The sequence below is a fragment of the Lathamus discolor genome, chromosome 3 (genome assembly GCF_037157495.1).
Source record: "Lathamus discolor isolate bLatDis1 chromosome 3, bLatDis1.hap1, whole genome shotgun sequence".
Classification (NCBI taxonomy): Eukaryota; Metazoa; Chordata; class Aves; order Psittaciformes; family Psittacidae; genus Lathamus; species Lathamus discolor.
The window spans coordinates 55228758-55242292 of record NC_088886.1 but is presented as its reverse complement, the minus strand read 5'-3'; the positions used below and the strand labels follow the sequence as shown (position 1 = coordinate 55242292).

The 13535-nt window shown below is 38.1% G+C and overlaps 1 long non-coding RNA gene across 1 annotated transcript; it reads right to left on the bottom strand.

Annotated features, from left to right (window-relative positions):
• Positions 1 to 9203: 9203 nt before the first annotated feature.
• On the bottom strand, positions 9204 to 11711 carry LOC136010998 (uncharacterized). Its single transcript, XR_010611138.1, has 3 exons — positions 11647 to 11711; positions 10813 to 10999; positions 9204 to 9349 (listed from the first exon to the last, which is right to left on the bottom strand). It is a non-coding gene; the product is annotated as an uncharacterized LOC136010998 (long non-coding RNA).
• Between the last annotated feature and the right edge of the window lie 1824 nt (positions 11712 to 13535).

The following is a 13535-nucleotide window of genomic DNA, read 5'->3' as shown; positions in this document are numbered from 1 at the left end:
CATATACTTGAGAGACATATCAAATGTGGAAAGTTGAATTGCTAGTAGAAGCCATTTATTCCCATTTAAAAACAAACATATATAGATACAAATAAGTGAAGAATTATAGCCAAGCAAAAATATTCTAGGCATAATTACTTCCATCAGCAGAATTCAGAGTTGGCATTCAGTCTCCCCACAAAGAAAGCTGGAACTAGAAGCTGAACCTCTGCGTTACAGCATGGGCTCTGGCCTAGTCATAATTTTCTTCCCGTTGCACATCAAATAGTAAATTCAATGCCTTTGGCCATGCCATTTGTGTCTTCTGTGTTGTTGGAGGGATTTTTATTTGTTTATTTTGTTTTTTCCCTAGATAACTGCCTGATTTTTTATTTATTTGCTGCTGCTATTATTTACGGTGTTAAATATGATATGATTTCTTGGCGGTCTACAAAGCATCTACATCTGTACTAATTGCCAAAGCCTACAAGTTCAGCAGGCATTTTGACTTAGCACAAGCTTAGGAAACACTTTTTCTCTCTGTTTTGTTACATGAAGGATTTAGTTCAAACAAAAATTATACAATGCTAAGTGATCCATTACCATGGCTGGCATTGCTATAATAATTATGCTCTGGAAACAAAATGTCCTTGAAATCTCATGTAATTATGGCTCTTTAATTCTTTTATAGTTAAAGTGGTAGAGGCAAAATCTAACTACATTAATCCTTTTTGTTCCAATGCTTATTCATGCTAAATTTTCTTGCCAGTTAATGGAATATCTCACATTTAGATTAATAAAGCTGACTTTTATGTTAATTAGAGACAGCACCACTCAAAGAATAAGCACTCAGCTTTGTGAGTGTACATAATTTGAAAATGCAGCTGTGTGAATTTGTCAAAGAAAATAGTGTATTTATCAAAGAAACATTCTGGAATTGTTGGAAATTAAATAGTTTTGTGCAGGAGGGTTCGGTGTTGGAGGCAGCAGTTTCATCATGAAATACTTGTTCTCCAGTTCAAAGTCTTCACTTCTGAAGATACAATAAAACTAGAAATGACAGATATTTGAATCAAATACAATTTAAACAATAAGCAGGTAGAGAACCAGTTCTGATGTTAAGGCCTTAGCTGCTAACCAAACAGAAATAAAACGACATAAAAATAGCATGCAAGTTAAGACCTGGCTGGGTAATTTCAATGTATTCCAAATATATTCTCTAACAGCTGTTCACTGTAAGCACACAGTTATAAATCTAGTAACACAAACATTCACATCCCCTTCTAAACAGCCGCCTTCACTTTGGCCATGACATTTATCTAAGGTAAACGTCTCTCTCCCTAGGAATTTTAGAGTTAATTTGCCATGGGTGCATGGTGAATGACACTGCTAAAACATGATCTGCGCTGTCATTCATCCTGTATCCCAGATGTGTCAGTGATGGTTGGGACCTAGGGAGGAACCCACAAAACCTACACTTCCTCTAGCCTGAGATTTCTCTCTGTTTTATTGCCACTCACCACATTCTCACAAATGTTTTAAATTAGGCTGTGAAGTGAAAGGGTTATGAGATTGTCTAGAGACTCCAACAAGTGTTCTAGCCAACATTGCTGAATAAAGTCCATTGCTAGAAACATTGCCAAGAAATTCTTTCAAATAGGCCATGAAAAGACCACCCTGATCTCTTTAATTCAGGTCTCTCTCTCTCTGGGCACTAAGCAATTGTAGGCTTGTTGTACTATTATGGATGTTTGACATGCAAATCGCGTTGATCAGGCTTTTCCTCTAGTCTCCTCTCTCAAGTGCAGCAAGTGAAATGTGTAGAAAAGGAGATCAGATCTTCTCTTACTGTATCAGCCTGGCTTACTTCATCTGAGAAGCTTAACGCAGGGTAGGGTGGGCACTGTACCTCTGCTTAGGCTCTGTTCTCTTGAGTGTTCTGTCAGTGAGTAGGGGTTGAATAACAAAGATCTTGGCCGTTGCCATCTTTTTCTGGGAGATTAATGCGGCGTGCAAGTTGCAGAGGGCTGTACAGCTACAGACTCCACAGAGCAGATCTCCTCCTGGAACACTATTCCAGTGGAGCCCAAAGTGAAATGAGCAAGGGCCAGGAACAAGACACTCACTGCTGTAACAATAATGCAGGAGTTTTGTTACATCTATTAAGTCTGAACTGAGTACTAGGCTTGCTCTATAGGTAGATTCGTAGGGCACTGCATTCCCCCTTTGCACTTTGAAAAATACAGTGTCTGGAGAAGTCCTTGGGTGGAGAGAAATTACCCATGTACATTCCTGCCAGTGCTTGTGGTCCTGTCACCCGTGTCTGCTTCACCCAATCTGCTAGTGCTTTGCGAGGGGAAAGGAGTGAGAGTGAGAGGAAAGCTGAATGAAAGACAGTAACTGGAGAAAATACCTGGTCTGCACCTCTGCAGATACAAGTCTCAAGCAGTACATTAAACCTGTACCCCCAGCCTGGAGCTGTGTAAAGAAGAAACAAGAATTTACATAATCTTTTATGTTGTTTTGGACCATGTTTTCAACAGAACAAATTAAACCTTTTGCAATAATACACCACTATCATCAAAGCGGTATTTTTCTATAAGCAAATATGGGGAGAAGTGTAATATCTTTTATTAATTCAGATGGTGTATATGATCGTCTGAACTAAAAACAGGCCAGCTTTGAGCACATGACCTCAAGAAGGCTTCACATGCCCAAAATCATCTTTATTTTTCCAGCCATATCAGCAAGATCAGTAAAAGGTATTGCCTCTCCCAATAAAATTTGCCTTTTTTATAACCTTAGACTATCATGACTGCAACTTCATTATAAAATTTTCAGTAAAAGAAGCAAAATCAGACTTTCCTGTACAGAAATAATCTTGGTTCTCAAAAATGTATTATGAAAGTTTATGGGGTAAACAGCTTTAAATGGTTTCTGTGTCTTACATTGCTGCATTTCTATTGCACTGCACAACGAGAGACCTGTAAAAGCTGCCAGAATGCTCTTGTGTGCTGAGCCCCTATTATGAGAAAACAAGAATTTCCATAATGAAGGGGAACAGAGAGCTGATGTCACTGTCACTCTTTTCAGTCAACCAGAAACCAATTACCCCTGGCTGACAGGCCCAATTAAATCATTGGGTAGAGGGAAATGCCAGCTATCCTCCCCTAGAGTTAGGTAATTGGGGCTTTATTATGGTCAGAAATGGTGCTGTTTGTTAGGCCACAGGATACAAGTAAGAGCACTCCTGGTCTCTTTCTCTCCATCCTTCCCATAGGCATTCATGGTCTTTTACCCTGGAGAAAAGTAGTGACATTTTACATTAAAAAATGCTAATCTTTTAATATATATTCTCTGTCATATTGGGAACCTGAAGGTTATTCTATTTCTTCAGGTTTGTAGAAATCATGAAGTTAGGAATTCTGCTATGAAAGGCATCAGGTGAAGGCTTTCTACTGCACCTAAGATCCAAGGCCTTCTATCTGTCGATCTCTCTATCTACGTACCTACCTGTCTCTTGCACAGATATAGAAAGTTTTCAACTTGTAATACTATGAAACTTGAGAGCATGTTTGACATAGTATTAGACTGATGTACTGAGGGGATGCCTAGTTTACTGTATGGATTGTTTGGAGGTGAAGAAATGGAGGCAGTGAGCATGCCCAGGTCCATTCTTGTTCACGTTACCACTTGGCTGTGACCCTTCAAGATGTTAAGGAATGCATTGCTTGAGATGATACACGGAAGAGGTACTGAACTAGCTAGCTACTTAAATTACCAAGTTCAAATGCTTCTTTAATACTAAAAAATGTCCAGCTACATTAACATGAAGTTCCACGGGCCCTGCATCTGTTATCCAGCCTACTTCATTTATGGTATGGCACAATGCAACCAGATTATGCCTGAACATAAACAACTCCTTGAATTACATATAAACCAGAACTGTGTTGCCAGGGACCGCCATTTCCTGCATCTTTCCACAGTGTGGCTTTGTCACATGTCTGTCCATCCCATTGACCTGCAGTTCCTTTGCCAAGTCAGAATAGACCTCTGATATACTTGCAGCACCTCTTTTCATGCTGTCAGAACCAGCTTATGGCTTCTCAAGCTGGATAAGACAGATGCTACCACATTTAAGCCGTACGGACATGCACTGCAGAACACTTACATGGCCCAGTAGAAAGCAGAATTTGGTGCACAGGTTAATATACAACTATATATGCATGTAGAAACATATGTGTACAATGTGCTCAGTCATTTTTATTTCAGAGAAAAAGAACCAAACCAAAATATTTGCTGTTGAAGATATTTCCAGAAATAAACTATAATCAATAGAAGTTTCTGAATGGGGTAAAAAATTAGAAGGCCAACAATAGCATTTTGCTGGAAGGTTAGTGCATGAAGCTGAAGAATTACCAGCAGCTCTTAAACATTTGTGTTCTTGAATAATATCCACATCTAATTATTAGGACAGCTAGAAGCAATCAGTGAGGCCTGCAGCTCAATGTTTATCAAGGCTTTCCAGGGCTCTTCTCTTTCCCTTTGTGATGAACCTTCACATGGTTACAGTTGTCAGGCAATCAAAATTCATCTCTGCTAGAAAGGCAGGGTGCTTCAAGGTGTAGGAGGAGATTAAAATGCTATTCTATACACTCCTCAATTATTATCCATATAATTTGCAGATGCCATTTATTTTTATTTATAAAGGTATGTATAACCTACAATATATTTTTTCCCAGACACATGGCTGTAAAAACTGAAGAATGGTTTAAGATTATGTGAGCATTTTTATCTTTCATTCATTTGCCTGAGCCCAATTTACATATCCTGCGATGCATTGCAAGTTTACTTACAGGCAGGATGAAAGGCTGCAGTTACGAAACTTACGTCTTGTATAACTCTGCTCACTGTAAGAAAGAAACACTACATAATGAAAGCATTGTATCTGTTTCTGAAGCATGACTATAGTGTAAGTGAGAATTTCAGGACCATCTTTTATTTCAGGTGACATTCATTATCTGATTTCTTAATTATTTTTTAATAGTAATTACAGCATTTTCCCAAGAAAAATATAATTAGATTCTGATATCGAGGCTTATTACAAGTCAATTAATTATGCTGTGAGGCTACTATTAAAAACCTGGAGCAAGACAACTCGCTTCCAGCCAAAAAAGCAGTAGCTAGAATATGCACTGTGCAAGCACACAGCACAGAAGAAAAAAAGGAAATGGAGAATTAATTCTGCTTTGTTAGTGATCCAGTACACATAAACAGCCAGCAAAGAACCTTGTACAAGAAATCTCTACAGGAAAGTTGCTTAAAAAAACCATACTAGCCAAAATAAGAAACATAACGACAATTAGGTAACAACCGAGTTTGTAAAATGTCTGTATAAATGCAATAGCAGGATAAGGTTTTCTTGCAGTCATTCCAAAGTCAGTGTGACACTATGAAATAATCCTGTAACAATCACTTTGTAACAGTGACCTTCCCAAATGAAAAACAATGAACAACCAACCTTCTGCCTGGGGTGCCACTGGAGCTAAACCCACTTCAGCGTATTTCAGTACATTATGTACATAATGTCTCTCTTGGTGTGGTTAGTTGTTATCCGGAGAGAAAACATAAGTTCATTTTAGAAAGAAGCATGCTTTTCCAGTTATAATAGCTGAAGGGGAGAACCTGTTATTAAATTAATTGTCCTTTTTTTTCAGGCAAAATTGATAGAACACTTTAACACTTTTAAACAAAAGGCTAGCTGCTCTTCTTGTGGAGAAGAGCATATCCTTTCCTACAGTTGGATTTTGTGCCACACATCTGTTTGCTGACTGTAGAGCGGCTCCACTGATCCCAGCCACAATTACCATGGGTGCTCTGAGAACTGCTGGGTTTGGTGGTGAAAGGGCTGACAGATGCTTGGGTGTCTGCACATGCTAAAGATCCAATATTGCTTTTTGTCTTAGGACTATTTTTTGAATTGTGCTTACACTAGTGCATTTTATTTGAATCAAGATAGGGAGAAGAGACTTCAAAGTAAACCTGGGAGTGAGAATGCTTTCCTCTCCTCTCAGAATATTTGTCTTCTGCGAAACAAAACCACAGATTGAAATCTTTAATATTTATTTATTACCTTGAAAATATTTGCTATAAGAAGTGGCTTGGATTAGTTGAAAGGTTTGGTTAGAGGAATCTTATTTTATGTTTCAAACTTTTGAAAACACTTTAAAAGTATTTTACTCATCCAAAGGAAAAAAAATAGCAAAAAAAGTTTTACTTTTTTCCATTGCTGAATCAGGTTTTCCCCATCAATTTCTAAATATGAGAGTAAAAAAACCCCAAACCAAGACAAAAAAAAAAACACCACCACAACAAAACACACACACAAGTAAAAAACAACCACAAAACCCCACCCTGTTCTTTTTAAAGGGCTCCAAAAATTCCCAAAGCTCCACTTCAAAGACTGGGTGGTTAAAATAGACCACCATCTAACTTCGTATTCATGCTCTGTTTTTTTGGAAAACAGCTCTCACATTTACAGTGGCATACAGCCCAAAATGATTGTGCTTACTTTTGCACATGATAAATGTGAGTGGGTAAATTTGTCCTTTATTATTACTAGAGAGCATGTCAGATTTGCATCAGGTTTGGCCAGATGCAAAGATTTTCCTTCCTGTCTTGAATTACAAGTGCAACACCTATTTTCAGAAGGATATGACCCTAAAGAAACACCAGATTGTTAAGAGAGTCATGTTAAGTGACCAAAAAGAGTGCAGTCTACTAGACTAGTTATTTCCATAGCTTCTACTGTAATGAACAGCAAATACAGTAAGTTCTGCATGCTCAGCCTTCAGAAGTTTAATCTATTTCTTGACCAATTAGCCAATTGCAATTACCATGTCATAATGAAATTTGGTATAATAATCTACTTTCAGGTTGTTTCCAATCTTACTTAAAGACAGTGTTATATAAGGACATGTTATATTAATCTATTTCATTAAATTAATACTGAAGTCTGACTTTGCTGCTGCAGGAATGGAGGGGGTCAAGATTAATGTGGCTCATGTTTTATCCATTCTTCAGTAGTCAGATGCTGCCAGAGACTCTTTAATTCGTTCTGATTAATCTTATTTAAGAAAAGAGTGAGCTGCATGAGCTTTATCTTTAGACTACAGTTCATTTCAACCATTTCTCAGCATTCTGGACTACATCTTTGAAAGAGCTCAACCTTTGTTATTCTTTGGGCATGTGAGTTGTTCCTATAGTTTAGTTGACGCTCTGAAGCAAAAGTACTTCAAAAGTCTTTCAAAAGTGTGGGGATGTGGAGTTTCTCCTCACTCTGTTGCACCAGTGGTTAGCATTCTCGATTCTGAGTGCAGCTGAAAGCTGAGGAAATCTTATTACCCTGCCAGCATGAGGAGCTCCTGTAACACATACAAGCTTTCACATGGTGTGTGCTGTGAGGACATATTTGCTACTGCAAGTACATCTTCTCCTGTAGGTGCTTCTGTATGGGACAAATCAATTTGCTTATCATGAAAGTATTGAAGATACAGTTTATGATAGCAAAATCATATTTCTCTGATAGTGGTAACTACCTTAGAAGTACCGGCTTAGAATTTCTTGTGCCCCAGAAAGTCAGGGTCATAGATTTAGAAGCCTGAGTTCCACAAAACTATGGTGAATATTGGTGCTAAAACCCAAATCTGAGTGCTAAGACAAGACCTCTCAGTGGCTATCTGTGCACAATTATATTCACACAGGTTTTCACTGTATTGGAGGAGGTTACTGTATAAATGCTGTATTTCATGAAAAACAAAACAAAAGCCACAAAATAAACAAACAAAAAAAATCAAATTACAAAAAACAAACAAACAAAACCACCAAAGTCAAAAAGTCTCAATACCCAGGAGAATGGAAAGGACTGCATGAAATTCATCATATGCAAGGATCTCAGCATGCCCACACACAAAATTTAAGATGCAGTTCAGCAGCAAACCACATGGTGATTCAAGGGACCTTCTGGATACTAGCAGAATATAAACCAATTACAGGAGTAATGTCCACTCTTTCACCCTCTCACATCCAACGATGCTTAGAGATCAAGCTGTGTCATCTCCAACCAGAGGATGTTTTCCTTTCACTGGCATGGAAACATGGTGACATTGTGTATGTCATCTTTACTGAGGTCAGTATCACCACCAGTGATTAAAATAGGTGTGAAACATTCTGAATCAACACAAGTTTGGAATCCAGAAAAGTTTATTTTACCTTGTGAACAATCTAATTCGAACTGACAAACTTTCAGGATTTAGTTTGGTACAAAACTGCAGCCTTTGAGAAATGCATTGGCATTAAGATGAATGCTGTCTTAACCAATACTTAGCAGGAACTTGATATCCCTTTGGGGCACTTGCTGTTACCTATTCTTCCAATAGTATTATCTTATACTTTAACAGAGAGGTCAAGATTTCTCAAAGGAATTTAATACTTGCCAGGACCCACACTGAGACATTTCAGAGATGCTGCAAAGAAATTTTGCTTTGACTTTCTGGAAGTCACATCCTTCACAGGAAACTTCCAAATCAAAGAGCTCCAAATTATCAGATGTTTTTCAAAACCCTGTCACAAACAGTCAATACAATGGCTGAATAAAGGAAAACAAAACAAAACAAACAAACAAAAAAAAGAAATAAGGGATATTAGACATCAGGAAAAATGAAGACGTTTCCCTATTTGCTTGTTACAAATACTTCTTTTTGATGAGTACTCTGTTTTGCATTTCTTGCAAACTGCAGTACCTCAGAATGGTTTATCACTGAAAACAAATGTCACTTACCTCACCTGTGAGCACGGGTGAGGCAAAACTGGGGAAAGAATTATTTTTCTAGCTTCCAGCCCAGTGGTCAGCTTGTAAAACCAAGTGGGTTGTCAGCTTTTCCTATTCGTGAAGACCAAAATTTGAACAAGAGTTCTAGAACCAAATGCTCCTTCCCAGCCTCTCTGTATGACTGTAATTATCATCCTGCCCTGTTTCTAGGACAATTACAATATTTACCAAAAATGAAATGCTTACATATATAGCATATGTTAAAATCAATCAGACTCGGTTGACTAGTCCTGCCTTCCTGGTTCTTGCTCTTTCTCCTCCTGTATACTGTTGTCTCCTAGAGTTGCTGGGTCTGAATTCCTTCTGAAACCACTTAGTATTGGTCAGGTGAAGTCATGGTACATACCAACTTAAATCTTTTCAAAATACCTTTGAAATTGTTTCTTGCATATACAGCTATCTTCTCTGAACAGGTGGGTTTATCAATTCCAACACTTACAGCTTTAAGACTTTCTGGTTTGTTGTATGAGTTATCTCACTCTGAAGGAAAGAAAAAGAGAATTAGAAGTGAATTTGTAAGTCTGGTAACATGTGTGCTCTTGTAAAGTGAAAAATGTAAAGGTAAAACATAAGTTTACAACCCATTTAGCACTTAACATGTCAGTGCTTTTGTAAGAACACTATTCTTTTTGTCAAGTTCTCCTGTAACCTTGAAACTCACAGGAAGATTATCGGTACTGACAGAAACTTCCTGATTAGATGGTTCATTAGCAGCAAGGTACAGAATACTAATTGCCTGTTTTCATCTGCATTGACAAGGCCTGACCTAGCATTCATCTGACAGTGGAATTGCTTCCCTGGTGATACCAGCTACATGTAATAAAAAGACGTTATTTTGCAAAAAATCATCAAAGATGAGGATAAGTGCATCACACGCTAGTGAGTTCTGCAGATCCCAGGGGAATCCTGTCATACCTTACAGAATCACTTTGTTTTGCCTACCTAGGTGTAAAATACTCAGGAGAGACTTCATATGAAAAACCAAACAACTAAAATTCCTTGCCAGAAATGCAATAATTTGAACAGCATGCACCTTAACTACTAGCTGACCATGGGCAAGTACAAGGTGCTAGAAAATGCTGCTCGAAACTCATGTAGCTGAAAATACAGTTGGAAGTGGAAGCTGGGTTTATCACTCCCACCATTTCTATCATGTCCAAAATTGGGTACATCTGAGTGAATCCACTTGACACTTCTGTAATGTTTGGGTAAATTCATGTTTTATGTTAGCAGGTAGGAATTTCTCATTAGTTGCATTACAGGAAAATGGCTGCATGGAGAAGCAAAACAAGTAGTCATAATTTCAAAATATGTGTTACATTTAAGGAAGCAACAGGCCTGTCATATCTTTCAAAATGATTCCATGTTTTCAGATAAAGCCCTTCAGCTTCATAAATACATTACTGGCAGAACTGGAACCTTGCGCTCTGCTGGATCTTCTGGAATAGAATGTTCTGCTGTGGAGTGCTACTCAGGCTGAGGAAGGAATAAAAAGAGGAAACCAAGAGTTCAAGGGGAAAAATATTTGTACACCCTTATAACAGTGAAAGAGAAGCTTAAAGAAGGTAATATTTTTAGACTAACATAAGAAGTTAACTATAGTCATAAAATATTTTTCTGTGGAAAAGCAGGGGCCAAGGGAATTTCCAGATGTCTCTTGTAGGCAGTTAACTTTGGAAACGTTGCGGGACATCAATATATATTGTTGTTCTTGTTGCAAGGTGCCTAACTAAAATGCAAATAGATCTATAGCCTTTTTGTCAACAAGGTAAAAAACTTCCTGTTACAATACAACAATATCTACAAGACCTTTTAGCCAGCCATTATTGACATTGTTTGGTCTCTCATCTGCTGGTTTGTCCACTCATAATTACCGAAAAAGGTACAAACTAAAAAGAAAAATGCTATCTTTGAGCTGTTTCATAGAGAGGGTACAAGTCTACCTTGTAAGAAGATGGTCTGGGCAGGTCCATTGTTCCACCAAACTCCATCATCTCAAATTTTCTAGAAATATTTCTGAATGTAGTTTAATGCCCAAGCTGTGATGTTGGACCAGAGTGACTTCATGCTGTCATGCTCCACAGTTCTTCATAAAATGAAATTCTCCCAGTGGTGAACAGCGGCACATATCTATGATGAAATTCAGCAAGAACTTAAGGTATAAACAAGTAGCACTGCTGAATGCTAGCGAGAAAAGCTAAAGACCCTAGGAAAAAACAAGCGCTGTTTTATAAAGCAGAAACTTTCTGCATTAGGTATACAAAACTGGAGAATGAGCTAATATTCGCTATAGTCTGATACCACACCGCACCGTAATTATTGCAAAGAAGCAATTGGAAAGGAAAAGGACAGTACTTAAGGGAAAGAAAATGGCCACACAAACTCTTTTTCCCCTGGTAAAATGGCATAACCTTTTATATGACAGCAGAATCTCATCAAAGCTTATATATATTGAGAAAGCATGTAAATTACATTTAGATGTTATATTTCACTGTGTACAAATGATGTTCATGAAGTACCAGTGCTGCAGAAATTTGAACCCTCTTCTGTAGACAACTTCAAGGAATTGGGGCAGTGATAAATTAACGTAGGCATTGCGAACTGCAGAGTTAAGTTTCAAACAGGGCAAAAAAGCAGATATTTTTGCTATCCTGAAAGCAATTACATTTCAGTAACTTTCAGATTACCTAGGATAATGCATAAGTCCATACACTTGCTAGATGGCTTGTAATAACCAGAGTTACTTGGCAGATTATTTAATTCAAATGTCAACTCACCTGGTTACACACCATAGGTATGTTCTCAGATCAGTGGCATATCTTCATGCCTGAGGACTGATAAGTGTGCTTAGAGCACATATTTTACATATACTTGTGTGGCTTCCAGAAAAACATCCATATTTAGTAGATGTGACTGCTTCCTTGCAGTACTCGCTGTATATTCCTCAGAACTGAAAACTTCATCTTCTCTTACCTAGAATTTTGGGTCTTTATTTCTGAATATTCAAAGTTTTGGTTTTGTTTTTGTTTGGTTGGTTGGTTTTTTTGATTGACTGGTATATTAAGTCTGTAGGTCTTCAGACCAAATATATTCTAGCAGTCATTGGAAGTATGCCTTCTTCCTTGAACTTCTTGCTTAGTGTACAGTGTTTCCTAAGTAAAGATTAAATTAGCTTAATCAGCAGTCATAACCACCATAAGATAACATATCAAATCATATCAAATTCCTGTTAATGTACACTATTTCCACAAAAGGAACTTAAAAATTGTTCAACGTTATAATGGAAAATGTTGTTCTTCTAAGTTGAATAATAATGTACTTAAAGCAGGTGATCAGCACTGAATTCAACTGCATAGTTTAGCCCAACAGAAGATTTCACAGACAGCAGAATAACATTTTCATGTTCCTGTTGTAATGCTTATGTATTTTACTAGATAATTTCAAACAAAAACTAAATAGATGGCAAGGAGAGGACAACATCCAAACAACTATAAATGTACATATTAAACTAAGACAATTACTAAAAGATAAAGAGCTAGAAAATACAATTAGCCATTTATATTTATATTTTTACTTCTATTTATTTATATTTTATATATGTATTTAATTATATTTAACTTCATAGTTATGTGAGTACTTTCCACTAGGAACCCAGTTTATCATAGTTCACGGCCCCTGATATTTGACCAGGGAATCCAGCCTGGGTTGCCATCAAAGAGACCAGAGCTCTTTGAAGCCCCCCTGAGGAATAGTGGGTAGGAGGTGAAGGCGTAGAGGAGCTGGAGGGTGGAAGGAAAACCAGAGGCGATAAAGCTTCTGATGCCAGAAGTGAAAGGGAGTCTGAAAACAATGTGCTGCAAGGTTAGTAGTGGGTGAGTGCAGTTGCACATGAATTAGGTGGGAATGCAGGAAGGGCCTTGCAGCAAGAGGAATATTGTAATTATTCAGTTCACTGAGCTGAAAGAGTGAATGTGAAAGTACCTACCCATTATAAACAAATTTTGCAAAGTTATCAAGCATCAACAGTCTGCTCCCTACTCACCTGAGGCCTTAAGCATATGCTTGACTTCAGGTCTGTCCTTAGTTCAGTTAAGTGTACACATATGATTATTATTCCACTGAACTGGGGAGGACAAAAGGCAATACCAGATTTATTAAGCAGTATCAGTTTTGCAGTAGTGTAACGTAGCAATGGCCAAGGAGGTTTTCTGGTGTTGTTCCTAGGCTTGGTAATACTTGGTCTCTGCACTGAGTCAAGGAGAGCAAGTGCTAAGCACTGAGGGCCATGGGCCAGAAAGGCTGGTAGAAGAGATGATGGTGGAAAGAGGAAGTTCACTGGCATGCAGGCAGCTCACCCCTTTCTTGGTCTCAGCGCCTGAATGATGCTACAGCAATCACTGCTATGGGGTAGCTTACCCATAGTAAACATATGAATTTAATGCTTGTGTTTTAGGTGTGAGAAGGCCAAAGTTTGTACTGGCATTGTGGCATCTGAACGTGGCTGCTGGGGCTGTTGCTGTCTTTCTTCTCCTTCCCTTCTGCTAGCCTAGGCCAAAGTATCTGTGAACGAGGTTGTAATCAATGGATGAAGCATTACATGCCAAGACAACTCTGCGCAGAAAGAGAGCATGCATTGCCTGTGCTGTGCAGCAGTGAAGGGCCACAG